At 36.8% G+C, this 14,330-nt stretch overlaps 1 pseudogene; it reads right to left on the reverse strand.

Moving 5' to 3' along the window:
- Positions 1 to 10,377, reverse strand: part of LOC127671108 (vomeronasal type-2 receptor 116-like) — a 33,456-nt pseudogene extending 23,079 nt beyond the window's left edge.
- Positions 10,378 to 14,330: the final 3,953 nt, after the last annotated feature.

The raw sequence follows: 14,330 nt of genomic DNA on the forward strand, positions 1-14,330 counted from the left end.
GAGCTCTCAATTCTGAACATCTGTGCTACAATTGCAAGGGCACCCACATTCATAATAGAAATTTTATTAAAGTTCAAAGCACACAATGAACCTCACAATAACAGTGGGGCACTTTAATATTTCAATCTAACCAATGGTCAGATCATGGATACAGAAACTAAAGAGAGAGACACAGTGAAACTAACAGAATTTATGAAACAAATGGATTTAACTGCTAATTACAGATGATTTAACCCTAAAGCAAAATAATAAACCTTCTTCTCACCATGGTACCTTCTCAAATTATCTACCATATAATTTGGACACAAAATAAGCATCAACAGATCCAAGAATTTTGAGTTAATCCCATGTATTCTATCAGACTACCACAGAATGAGGCTGATCTTCGATAACTACAAAAACAGGAAGCCCATGTACACATGGAAGTTGAACATCTATCTCCTCAATGTTAACTTGGTCAGGAAAGAAATAAAGAAGGAAAAGAAAGACTTTTAGAATTCAATGAAGATGAAAGACACAACATACCCAAACTTATGGGGCACAGTGAAAGCAGTGCTAAGAGGAAAGCTCATAGCTCTGAGTGCCTCCAAAAAGTAACTAGAGGGAGCATACACTAGCAGTTTAACAGCACACCTGAAAGCTGTCTTACAGAAATAAGCAAATACACCAAAGAGGAGTAGACAGCTGGAAATAATCAAACTCGAGGATGAAATCAACCAAGTAGAAACAAAAAGAACTATATAAAGAATCAGCAAAAGCAGTTGCTGTTTCTTTATCAACAAGATAGTGGAAATACTTAGCCAAACTAACAAGACAACACAGAGACAGTATCCAAATTAACAATGTCATAAATGAAAAGGGAGACATAGCAACAGAGATGGAGGAAATTTAAAGAAATTATCAGGTCCTAATACCATAGACTATACTCAACAAAACTGGAAGTCCCTTTCTCAGAGGAACCATAGCACCCTCACTTAAGTCCTCCTTCTTCTTGAGCTTCCTGTTCTGGGTGAATTGTAAATTGTTTATTTTGAGCTTTTGGACTAGCATCCGCTTATTAGTGAGTGCATACCATGTGCATTCATTTGTGACTAGGTTACCTCACTCAGGATGACACTTTCCAGTTCCATCCATTTGCCTAAGAATTTCATGAATTCATTGTTTTTAATAGCTGAATAGTATTCCATTGTGTATATATACCACAGTTTCTGTATCCATAATACTCACAGGAGCAATAAGGGAGGCAATGTGTGGAGCAGAGTCTGAAGTAAAGGCCACCCAGTGACTGCCCTACGTGGAGATTCATCCTATAAACAGTCAACAAACGCTGATACTACGACAAGAAGCATGTACCAAAAGGAGCATGCCATGGCTGTCTCTAGAGGGGCCCTGCAGAGCCTTACAAATACAGAGGCAGAAACTAGCAACCAATTATTAGACTGGGCTTGTGGTCCCCAATGGAGGATATGGAGGGTGGTCCGGAGGACTGAAGGAGTATATAGACACCTTGGGAAGAACAATGACTTCAGACACCCAGACACCCCAAGACTCCCAGGGACTGAACTATCAACAAAGGGGTACACATGGTTCCAGCCAAAAATGTGTCAGAGGAAGGCCTTGTTAGGCATCAGTGAGAGGAGTGGTCTTTGGTCATATAAAGGCTCAATAGAGGCCCCCAACAAAGGGAAACGAACAGGGGGAATGGGGGGGGAAGGTGGGACTGTGTCGGGTAGAGGGGCATATATGTGGAGGCAGGGGGTGGGAGGAGGTGTAGGGAATCTTTGGGGAGGGGGGCTTTTGGGAGTTGGTAAATTGGGAAAGGTTTTACAATTGGCAATCTAAATGAAGAAGATACTCAATAAAAAAATAGTAAAAATAAATTAATAAATAAATGCACAGGGCCAGAAGATTTGAGGGTAGATTTCTATCAGAATCAAAGATGTCTTAATACCAATAAACCCAAACTCTTTCACAAAATAAAAACAGAAGGAACACTACCCAATACATTTTACAAAGCCTCATTTATGCTTTGTAAAGCCTCATTTATGCTAAACCACACAAAGACCCAACAAAGAAAGAGAATTTCAGAACAGTTAACAATTTCCCTTATGAATATTGCTGTAAAAATATTCAATAGAATTCTAGCAAAATGAATCCAAGAACACATCAAAATGATTATTCACCATGATCAATTGTGCTTCATCTCAGGGTTGCAGAGATGGTTCAATATATGGAAATCCATCAACTTAATCCATTATATAAACAATGTCAAACAAACAAAAACCCACATGATCTTCTCATTGGATCCTGAAAAACTTTTGACAAAATAAAACACCCCCTCATGCTAAAAGTATAGGAGAGATCCGGAATTCAATTCCATACCTAAACATAATTAAAGAACTATAAAGCAAACCAGCAGAGTTAGAGAACAGGAGCAACCAGAGAGGGATAGAGGAGCAGGAGGGCAAAAAGGAGGGGCATGAACAGGTAATAGAAGAGACAGGGGAGAAGACAGAAAATAAAACAGAAACAAGTAGCAGTGGAGATGTCAAAATTGGGGCAACCAGAAGACAGTCCCAGACTCCAGAAAAGTGAGAGGCTCCCAGGATGCAATGGGGATGGCTTTAGTAGTAATATCCAAGAAAGAGATACAAAACCTCTACACACAACCTCCAGTGGATAGTCATGACCCCCAGTTGAATCATGATGCCACCCATGTAATTCAAAACTTTAAACCCAGAAATATTCCTGTCCAAAGGAAAGAGAGAGACAAAAATGGAAGAGAGACTGAAGTAAAAGCCATCTAGAGGCCACCACGAGAGGAATTCATCCTACCTGTAGAAGCAAACACCCACAATATTGTTGATGTCAAGGGCTTGCTGGAAGGAGCCTGGTATGACTATTCTCTGAGAGGTCATGCCAGCAACTGATTATTACTAATGGAGAAACTAACAGGCAACTACTGGACTGAACGCAGGAACCCCAATAGAAGAGAAGGGGAAGAACTGTAGGAGCTGAAGGGGATTGCAACCCCATATGAAGAGCAGCATCAAGTAACTGGACCATCCAGGCCTCCCAGGGACTAAACAAGCAACCAACGATTGTACATGAAAGAAGACATGATTCCAGATACATATGGAGAAGAGGATGGCCTTCTCTGACATCAAGGGAGGGTAAGGAGGCATGATTCTCTGTGTAAAGGGATGCTAGACTGGTGAGGCAGTACGGGGTGAGTGGGTGGAGGAGCACACTCATAGAGGTAAAGAGTAGGGGGGTGAGGGGCAATGTGATTGGGAGCTTTGTGGAAGTGGAACTGGGAAGGGAATTCTCATTATAAATATAAACAAAAATGATAAATAATGTATTTGTATAAGAAAAAAGAAGACAGCATAGATAAAATAGATATATCATTCAAATAAAATGTTAAATTTTAAAAAATTCCAGACCCAAAACATCCAGAAAAATCTTGGACAATATAAAAAACAAAGTTACACACATAGAAATAGGAGAAGTAGAGAATCCCCATGTCAGAAATCCAGGATATTTTAACAAAGCCTTAGAATAAAAATGTCATATCCTATAGAAAGAGTTGCCTATAATATGCAAGAAGCTTACAAATTACCAAAAAGACAAGCTAAGTAAACATTCCTGCTACATAATAATCAAAACACTAAGTACACAAAAGAAAAGAAAGAAAAGAAGAAATACAAAAAAGGATTAAAACTAAAAGAGAAAATGGAAAGTAATATATAAAGGCATACCAAATAGAATTACATCAGAATTCTTAAGAGACACTCTAAAAGCCATGTGGGCCCAGGCAGATTTCATATAGACTCCAAGAGACCAGAGATATCCATGGATAGTATTTTACCCAGTGAAAACTTCACTAACAATAGATGAAGAAATCGAGATAGACCATGAGAAAGACAAAGTACAGAATGTACTTGTAGAAAAATTCAAACTAAAGGATGTCAAATGTAGCCCTGAAAATTCAGGCAATAAATAATCTCATACCAGCATAACAAAAGCAGCAAAGCAAACATACACTCCACCCTACCACCAACATCAATACCTAAAATAAAATAACAAGAGTTAATAATCATTAATCATTGTCTCTCATTACCAATGGACATAATTCCCTGAAAAACAACACAACCAAATAAAATGACTACAAAATCAAGATGTTACTTTGCTGCATAATACAAACACTATTCAACATCAAAGATAAAAAAAATTATCTCAGAATTAAGGCCTGGAAGGGGTTTCCAAACCAATATCCAAGAAGATCAGTAAGGTCACGTCTAACAAGATAGACTTCCAGCTAAAATTGCCAAAAGGAGATGGGGAAGTGGACTTCATACTTACCAAGGAAACGTCTACCAATAGTATACTTCAATTCTCAACAACTATGCCTCAAATTCAAGGGCACCAATATTTGAAAAGAAACATTACTAAAGCTCAAATCCCATCATCCTTCACACCCTTGTAGTGCAAGATTTCAATATTCCACGCTCACCAATAGTCTGGACATATCAGACAAAAACTAAACATAGAAATTGTAGATGTAATAGACAATATGAACCAAATGGACATAGCAGATAACTAAAAATTATTTCGCCCAAACACAAAAGAAAATACCTTCTTCTGAGCACCTCCTCTAACACTCTTAGAAAATTACCACATAATTATTCACAAAGTATATTTAAACTCATAAAAACATTGAAATAAACCTTTATATTTGATCAGGAAAATACTAATTAACAGGCTATCAACAATGACATCACTTGTAATCTATCATCAATGACAGAACAACAAATAGCATAGTAACTCATGGACACTGAAGCTATCTCTTCAGAATAACTACTGGATCAAGGTATAAATAAAGGAAGAAATTAAAAACTTCGTTGCTATTCAATGAAAATGAATACAGATCATAATCAAAGTTGTGGACTCAATGACATTGTGCAAATAGGAAATGTTAAAGCAGTATGTACTTTCATAAAGAAATTGGAGAGATCTTCTACATTCAACTTAACAGCACACCAGAATATTCTACAATAAAAAGAAGCAAACACAGGCAAGATAATTGCATGGTAGGAAACAGTCAAACACATGGCTGAAATTATTACAACTGAAACAGAAAGAACAAAACAATCAGTTAAACAAGAGTTGATTCTCTAAAACAAACAGGATGAAAAAATGTTTATCCAAACTGCCTAAAAGACACGAAAGCTGTACCCAAATTACCAAATTCAGAAAGAAAAAGAGGCAAACAACCAAAGATAACAAAGAAATTCAAATAATCATTAGTTCCTCCTTTAAAGACCCTTCTTCCACATAATTGGTGAAAGAAAGGGACAGTTTTCTTCATAAATACTACTTACCACAGTTAAATGAAAATCAGATAAGCAGTGCAAATTGTCCTGTAGCCCCAAAGGATATAGAAGAAGTCATTAAAATCATTCAGTTAAAGCAAAGCAACAACAACAACAACAACAAAAAAAAAAAAAAAAAAAAAAAAAAACTGAAGGTCAGGGTCAGATGGATTTAGAGGAGAATTCAACAAGACTCTCAAAGAAAGACTAATGCTAATCTTCCTAGAAATATATTCAAAAGGAACATTGCCCAATTCATTTTATGATGCCACTGACACTCTAATGACCAAACACCACAGAGTATAAGAAAGCCTGTTGTAGAAAAATTTCTACTGAAAGTAGGTGAAACTACTCAATAAAAGACTTGCAAAGAACTGAAAGGGCATTAACATCATCTACTATGATCAACCGGGTCTCATCTCTGAGATGATGAAATGGTTAAATATATACAAATCTTTCAATGTAATCCACAGTATGAAAAACCTGAAAAAAAGTGCATAATCATGTCATTAAATGCTGAAACAGCATTTGAAAACATGGAGAAACCTTTAAAGATAAATAGTTTTCTACTGATCTGTGGTATAAGGGGCATACACTTAAGAAAGCCAGTTTACACCAAGCCTAAATCCAAGAAAGCAATTCTTCAAACATCAGGAAGAAGACAAAGCTGTCCACTATCTCCAGAACTATTTAATATAGTACTTGAAGTTGTAGATTGAACAATAAAACAGAAGAGGAGTTTATGGGAATTCAAATTGAAAAGGAAGCTATCAAAATATCACTATTCACAGATGATATGATAATATAAATAACTGAGTCCAAAGTCACATATACTAAACTAACCAAATATTATCAATAACCATCATATATGGAATCAATAAGGACACCAAGGAAGAGATTGCTAGTGAACCACTCTATACAACAGCCACAAATTATATAAAAATCTTGTGGTAACAAACACCAAGCAAGTTAAAAACATGTATAATAAAAATGTTCAGTCATTGAAAATAAATTGAAGATGTCAGAAGACAGAAAGATCTCAAGAGCTGATGCAATAGTAGGATCAACATAATGAAAATGGCCTTCTAATCAAAAGAAATCTCCTGTTTCAACTTAATCATTATCAAAATTACAACAGAATACTTTTCAAAACTTAAAAGAATATGTAACTTCATACGTAGAAATAAAATCCCACTGTAGATAAAACAATTATGTACAATAAAGAAAATCCCAAGGTATTACTTTCCCTGATTTCAAACTGTACTACACAGCAATAGTAATAAAACCATCATTATTTTAGCTTAAAACAAACAGGTTTATTAATAGAATTAAACGAAAAAACCCTTATTGGAATCCATACACCTATGGACAATTGATCTCAGATAAAAATCCAAAAATTATACAACTGTAAATAAGAAAGTATTTTCCATGAATTGTTGTGGTCTCACTAGATGTCAATGATTATAGAATGCAATTAGTTGCACATCCAGGTTTTGCACAAACCTAAATTCCAAATAGATCAAAGATATTAACATTAGACCAGAAATACTGAATCTAATCCTAGAGAAATTAGGGCAAACCGTTGCACGCATTGAAGAGGAAAGACTTTCTGAACAGAACACCAATCATGCAGTTGCTATACATTATCACAGCTAATAAAATGATAATAAAAAAGGTTTGGTAAGGCCAAGGAAAGACCAGTTGTTCAAAACAGCAGTCTTCAGAATGCAGAAAGATATTCACCAATTCCACTTCTTGCAGATAGCTATTTTCCAAAATATTTAGAGTACTCAAGAGACTAGAAAACAACAAATCAAATATTTCAATTAAAATGCAGTACAGATCTAAACAGAATTTTCAACAGAAAAATCTTAAGTGTCTGGGAAACATTTAAATAAATGTTCAAAATTCAACAGAAAAATGTAAATCAAAATGATTCCGTGATTTCATCTGACACATGTCTGCTGGGCTAAGATCAGAAACAAAAGTGACAGTTGACGCTGGTGAGGACCTCAAGAAAGGATGTGCTTGCTCCTCCATTCATGGCAAACTTCTACAGTGACCTTGTCCATCAGCAACTCAATAGCCAGCCATACCTCTTCTGAGCATACATCAAAATATTCTACAGTTGTGCCCAAGGACATTTGCTCAACCATGTTCTTTGCAACTTACTGCATAACAGCCAGAAACCAGAAGCAATCTAGATATCCCTCAGTCAAAGAATAGACAAAATGTGTTAAGTTTACATACTGCCATAGTACACAACTCTTTAATAGAGCATCATGGAATTTGGAAGTAGAATTATTTATCCAGAGCAAGCTTATCCAGACCCAGGAAGATGAACATGGCATGTTCTCACTGACAAGTGGATTAGTTCTGAGGTACAGATTTGGAGACAGCAAGTAAGAAATAGGGATTAAGGGACAATGCAAGAATAGCCCAAATGTAACAAATATTAGTGTCATGTGTGTATAAAGAACTTGTTCTTTGCCAGGCGGTGGTTACACACACATGTAATCCCAGCACTCTGGGAGACAAGAGGCAGGCAGATTTCTGAGTTCGACGCCAGCCTGGTCTACTGAGTGAGTTCCAGGACAGCCAGGGCTATACAGAGAAGCCCTGTCTCCAAAAAACAAAAACAACAAACAAAAAATAAAAACAAAACAAAAAAAAACCAGAAGAACTTGTTCTTTTGTTTATTACTATGTACTTTCACTTCCACAGTACTATTGTCATGTTATTTTGTTAATTTAAATCACCTTACACCAAAAATACTACGGTTTAATGATTAGGATGTTTTGGGTAATTTGAAATCCACCAAATATCCTTGTAACTGAAGGCATCACTAGCAATATTTTTGCTGAAAAAAGTTATAGTTTTATAAACACCAGTATATAAAATGGATCAAACATGCAGACTTCATTTTATTGGGAAACACTTCAGCTTGGGGTTTTCATGCTTGCCTTCTGTTTTTGATTCCAAAATATTTTTTGATTAAAAAAATACCTTCCACTAAACTATTGCAAAATGGATTAATAATAAAAAATCAGAAAATGGGTTCAATTACACACACGTAAATTGAAACTCCAGTGTTAAGGCTCATAATTCTAGCCACTCTAAAGCACATGAACATTGTGTTCATTGTGACCCTGACGCTTGCACTTGTGCACATAGAAACGGAAAAGGAAGAATGTCAGAAAGATCCTTTTTCAAAATGACTGTGCACCGCATCACTCTATTATAAAAGATTTAATCAGAAGCATGAATGAAATTTAATAGATCTTACTCTATATTTACTTTATATGAATACTTTATATTCAGATACCCTTTCTTGTACAAAACTAGATAATTTTAAATTACATTAAATAAGGCGAATATAAATATATTTAATATATTTATACTTTATACATATATTTATCATACATGAAAAAAGAAATCACTTCCCAAATTCTGTTGTCTTATTTCATATCCTGTTAAATCATCTGAGAAGTCATTTTCCACTTTCTAGTATTTGATGAGCTGTTCTACTGCAAATGTGCTTTTGCAGTGAGACTGCTCCCACTACACTCTCTTGGACAGACATGGGGAATAGTGCCAAGTGGTTCCTGACGTGGTGCAACTGCACAACAGTGTAAAAGATTTATCAAATGCATCAATGGTTCTTGCAAAGTTAAAAAAGATATATACCTGGGGCATTTAGAGAGCCACATGAAATATTTCAGCTAGTTGTGATTTTTTGGATCACTCTGATCATCTTTAATATTAAAATTTATTTCAAAATATGAAAAGATGTCTTCTTCACCTAATGATGTTTTATTTCTGAATCATTTCCCTTCTACACTGCCTTGACCTAACAATTTATCACCATACCAATTTGCTAGCAAAGTGTTAGCAATGTTTCTACATAGACTAAATCTACTTAGACATTCAGCAATTTTCCAGCAACTAACCAGAAGCAGAACATTCATTGCACAGTTTTCCTTCCCCAGGTTGAATTCAGAGTTGAGTGTGTACTTTGTTTCTCTATTTCAGTTCTTTAGTTTATATAAACCCTGATAGAAATTTCAGCATGCTACAATATACACTTTATTTCCTTGAAAAATTATTGTACATTGCTATTTATGTCTGAGATTACCAAGGAAGTTGAAGCAAACTTTATCTAGATCTGCTGTTCCTGCAGATATTAGACTGTCTAGGAAAGAGCCTTCAGTGACATAATCTCAGAATATTCCTGTATGAATGAATTCATGAAATCAAGTATTGCATAGTGGAAATTTATAAATTAAATAGGTTGTAATGAATAAAAATCTGAAATAATATAAATTAAAAAACATTAGCTTTCAATACTCTGCAAAATGTTAAGGATAGAAAATAAAAGTGAAGAGAGATAAATTTCTAATTCTGCCATCACTGCATTCAAATCTGTGTCAGCTGACACAAACAACACTGATCACTCTAGAACCTGAGGAGGTATTACAATGTCACAGATTTCAAAGGTATTACCTGCTCTAATACAATCACAAATAAAACTCCGCGATTCTCTGAAGTGTTGTGTTAGGCTACTGCCAACATCCCTTGTAGTACAGGACTGGCATGAAATGTGCTCACAGTCTGAGGAATTACAGACAGCATGGTGAAAGGTGATCAAACTGCAATGACCAAATATGAAACACAAAACTCTGTAATGACATATTTCTCTTCTCACTTGAGAGGACATAAGGAGTCATCAAGAAAAGAAAATTAAACAGATGATCTTGGAATGGAATATATGAAGGAAACCTCATGAGGAGAAATTTTTGGAATAAGGTTCAAATCCACACTTAAAGTAGGACAAACGAATATTTAAAAATGAGTTGATACAAATCACTTACCATAAATCATTAGATGTGCCCAAAGGTAATGTTTTCTAATCTATTTTTAATCTTGAAGCAGAGTCACTTAAGAGAGGAAAAAATGCACCAATGACCACAGACCCATCATGTTGCAGTACATATTCTGATTCTGTTAGGCCAAAAGGGGCTGCAATGATCCAGATGGGTGTTCGCATCAGTAAAAACCGGAAGATAAAAAGCCAAGAGAAGAGCATATTAAGAGATGTTTCTGCCAAGAAATAAGTCGTGGCATGGTACAACCTATGGTGTGTTACATGTATATATATTCAGTGCTCATATGTGTTTGCATGTGTGCCCTGTGTGTGTGTGAGTGTGTGTGTATGTTTGCACTGTTGTTGTTGACATGATGACAGAATATTACACTCTAATCAGCCAGAGATATGTGCAAGGATACTTCCATTCACCCTGTGAGAATTCTATGGCACTTTATCCTTCAGGCTATCCATATGAGTCACCTCACTCAGTGACAAACAGGTTACAGCATCAAAGGACATGCTTTCATTTCCACTAGAAATCACAATAATTACTCCAAGACTGAAACACCCCAGTGTTGCTTTCTGCCTCTGTGTTTATGGCCTAAAATGTTTACCAAGAAATAATTTATTCGAGAGCCTTTCAAGATAATGCCCACATATCACATCAAAGGAAATCATTGTTGGAAAAATATAAATACACATTAAAGACCCATACCAAGAACTGATGAACTTAATTAAAGGTGCACCATGCTCCAAAAAACTTAATAGTATTGGTCTTAAGTTCACTTTTTACTCTCGTATGGTTCTTAGGGTTCTGAGACAATTCTATCTTTCATACATGCATGTCTATATACCAATACTTGGTCAGTTTACTACTGCATACCCTTTGTGCCACATTTGTGTCACATTGTTGTGTAACCTACTACCAAGGTGAAGTTATTACTTCAGATGCATAACTTAATTTCAAGGTAGAAATCAGGTTAATAATTTGTTCTTTATCCATCCTGGAACAATGAATATATATATATATATATATATATATATATATATATATATATATATATATATATATATATATAATTCATTGCCCTCTTAACAACTCATTCCTTTTTTTCTTTTTTTTACATGAGGGTATTAGAGAAATTCCCCCCATTTCTCCAAAGAACATATCATATGCTGAGGGGGTCTCTATGTTTCCTTCATGGAGTCACGCAACAAATGTTTCATAAGCAGGGACTATTTTCAATCAATAAAACAATTTAAGGCAGAATAAATACATTGTTCTGTAGTGTAGACGTGCTTGCATTTTCCTGTTAGTTTGATTGCCATGAAGGTTGTACAACATAATAACTAAAAGAATGTATAGGCACGTGTAGGTGAATGATACAGGTAAGCAAAAACTTCTGTAAATTAAAAAAAAAACCCTATCCCACCCTCCCTCCCCCTGCATCTATGAGGATTCTCCCCCACTCACCACTCATTCCTGCCTCTATGCCCTACCATTCTCCTATACTGGGGCATCAAACCTTCATAGGACCAAGTTCCTCCCTTCCCACTGTTTCCAGATAATCCCATCCTCTGCTACCAATACAGCTGGAGCCATGGTCCCTCCATGTGTATTCTTTGGTTGGTGGTTTAATTCCTCAGAGCTCTGGGGGGGTCTGGTTTGTGGATATTGTTTTACTTCCGATGGGGTTACAAACCTCATCATCTTATTCATCCTTCCCCTAACTCCTCCACTGGGGTCCCCATGTTCAGTCTGATGGTTGGCTGCAAGCATCCTTGCCTGTATCAGTAAGGGTCTGGCAGAGCCTCTCAGGAGAGAGCCTTATCAGGCTCCCATCAGCAAGTACTTGTTGGCATCAACAATAGAGAATGAGTTTGGTGGCTGCATATGGGATGGATTCCCTGGTGGGGCAGTCTATGGATGGCCTCTCCTTCAGTCTCTGTACCATTCTTTGTCCCTGTATTTCCTTTAGACAGGAGTAATTGTACATTAAAATTTTAAGAAGGGTGAGTGACCCCATCCCTCAACCAGGGGCTGTGCCTAACCTCTGGATATGGTCTCTATAGTTTCTCTCTCCATATTTTGTTAGATATTTCAGCTAAAGTCATCCCCATAGGGTCCTGGGAGCCTCTTGCTTTCCTTGCTCTGGGACTTCCTGTTGACTACCCCCAGTTCCCATCTGCCATTGGTACAGACCTCCGTTCAATTTCCTGACCCTCTTTACATATCCCCAGTCTCCTCCCACACCTGATCCTGCTCCATCTTTTTTTCTCTCCCTCCTCTCTTCCTTCAAAGTCCCTCCCACCCTCTACCTCTTGTGATTATTTTGTTCTCTTTTCTAAATAGAAGTGAAGCATCCGCAGATTGATATTCCTTCTTCATGACCTTCCTGTTATCTGTAAGGCAAAGGACACTGTCAATAGGACAAAGCAACAACCTTCAGAATGGGAAAATCTCTTTACCAACCCTACATCTGATAAAAGGATAATATGTGCCACGGCTGCCTGTCATTTCTACTGGGGCAGACTCTTTCCAGGTCTGCTATAGTGAAAACACCATTTTCTGATACATTCTAGAGAATCAGCTGCACTCAGAGCATTTGAGAACCAGAATCACTCAGGGACTTTGGGTCTGCTATAGTGAAGACAACGTCTCCTGATACATCATAAAGAGCCCACTGCACTCAGGACATTTTGTCCCTCTGCAGGAGTGTGGAGAGGCCTGGGAGCATGGTGATGATCCTGGACCACAGAGCTACATCCACAAACACCACCACAGGAGAGCTGGTCTCCCAGGAGTGCCTACATACCAGTGTGCACAGAGAGAACAGGAATCCCAGGAGTACAGATACACAGGCTTGCAGGACAGAGAAGCCACAGTTAGAGACAGCAAGACCAGCTAACACCAGAGATAACCAGATGGCAAAAGGCAAACACGAGAACATTACCAACAGAAACCAAGGCAACATGGCACCATCCAAATCTAGATCTCCCATAACAGCCAATCCTGGATACACCTAACACAACACAAAGGCAAGATCTAGATTGAAAATCACGTCTCATGATGCTGACAGAGGACTTCAAGAAGGACATAAATAATTCCCTTAAAGAAATACAGGAGAACATGAGTCAACAAGAAGTCCTTTAAAAAGGAAACACAAAAATCCCTTAAAGAAATAAAAGCAAACATGGGTCAACAGGTAGAAGCCCTTAAAGAGGAATCACAAAAACTCCTTAAAGAATTATAGGAAAACACAAACAAGCGAAGGAACTGAACAAAACCATCCAGAGTCTAAATATGGAAGTAGAAACAACAAAGAAATCACAAAGGGAGACAACTCTGGAGATAGAAAACATTGTAAAGAAATCAGGAGTCATAGATGCAAACATCAGTAACAGAATACAGGAGAAAGAAGAATCTCAGGGGCTGAAGATACCAGAGAAAGCATGGACTCAACAATCACAGAAAATGCAAAATACAAAAAGTTTGTAACTCAAATCATGCAGGAAATCCAGGACAGAATGAGAAGATTATATACCTAAGGATTATAGGTATACAAGAGAGAAAAGATTTACAATTTAAAGGGCCAGTAAATATCTTCAACAAAATTATAGAAGAAAACTTCCCTAACCTAAAGAGAGAGATGCCCATGAACATACAAGAAGCCTACAGAACTCCAAATAGACTGGACCAAAACAGAAACCCCTCCCATCACATAATTTAAACACCAAATGCACTAAACAAAGAAAAAATATTAAAAGCAGTAAGGGAAAAAGGTCAAGAAACATATAAAAGCAGACCTATCAGAATTACACCAGACTTCTCACCAGAAACTATGAAAGCTAGAAGATCCTGGACAGATGTCATACAAATCCTAAGAGAACATAAATGTCAGTCCATGCTACTATACCCAACAAAACTCTCAATTACCATAGGCAAAGAAAACAAGACATTCCATGACAAAACCGAATTTACACAATATCTTTCCATAAACCCAGCCCTACAAAGGATAATGAGTAGAAAATACCAACACAAGGAGGGAAACTACACACTAGAAAAAGCAAGAAAGTAATCTTCTTTC

The sequence above is a fragment of the Apodemus sylvaticus genome, chromosome 20 (assembly GCF_947179515.1).
Source record: "Apodemus sylvaticus chromosome 20, mApoSyl1.1, whole genome shotgun sequence".
NCBI lineage: Eukaryota > Metazoa > Chordata > Mammalia > Rodentia > Muridae > Apodemus > Apodemus sylvaticus.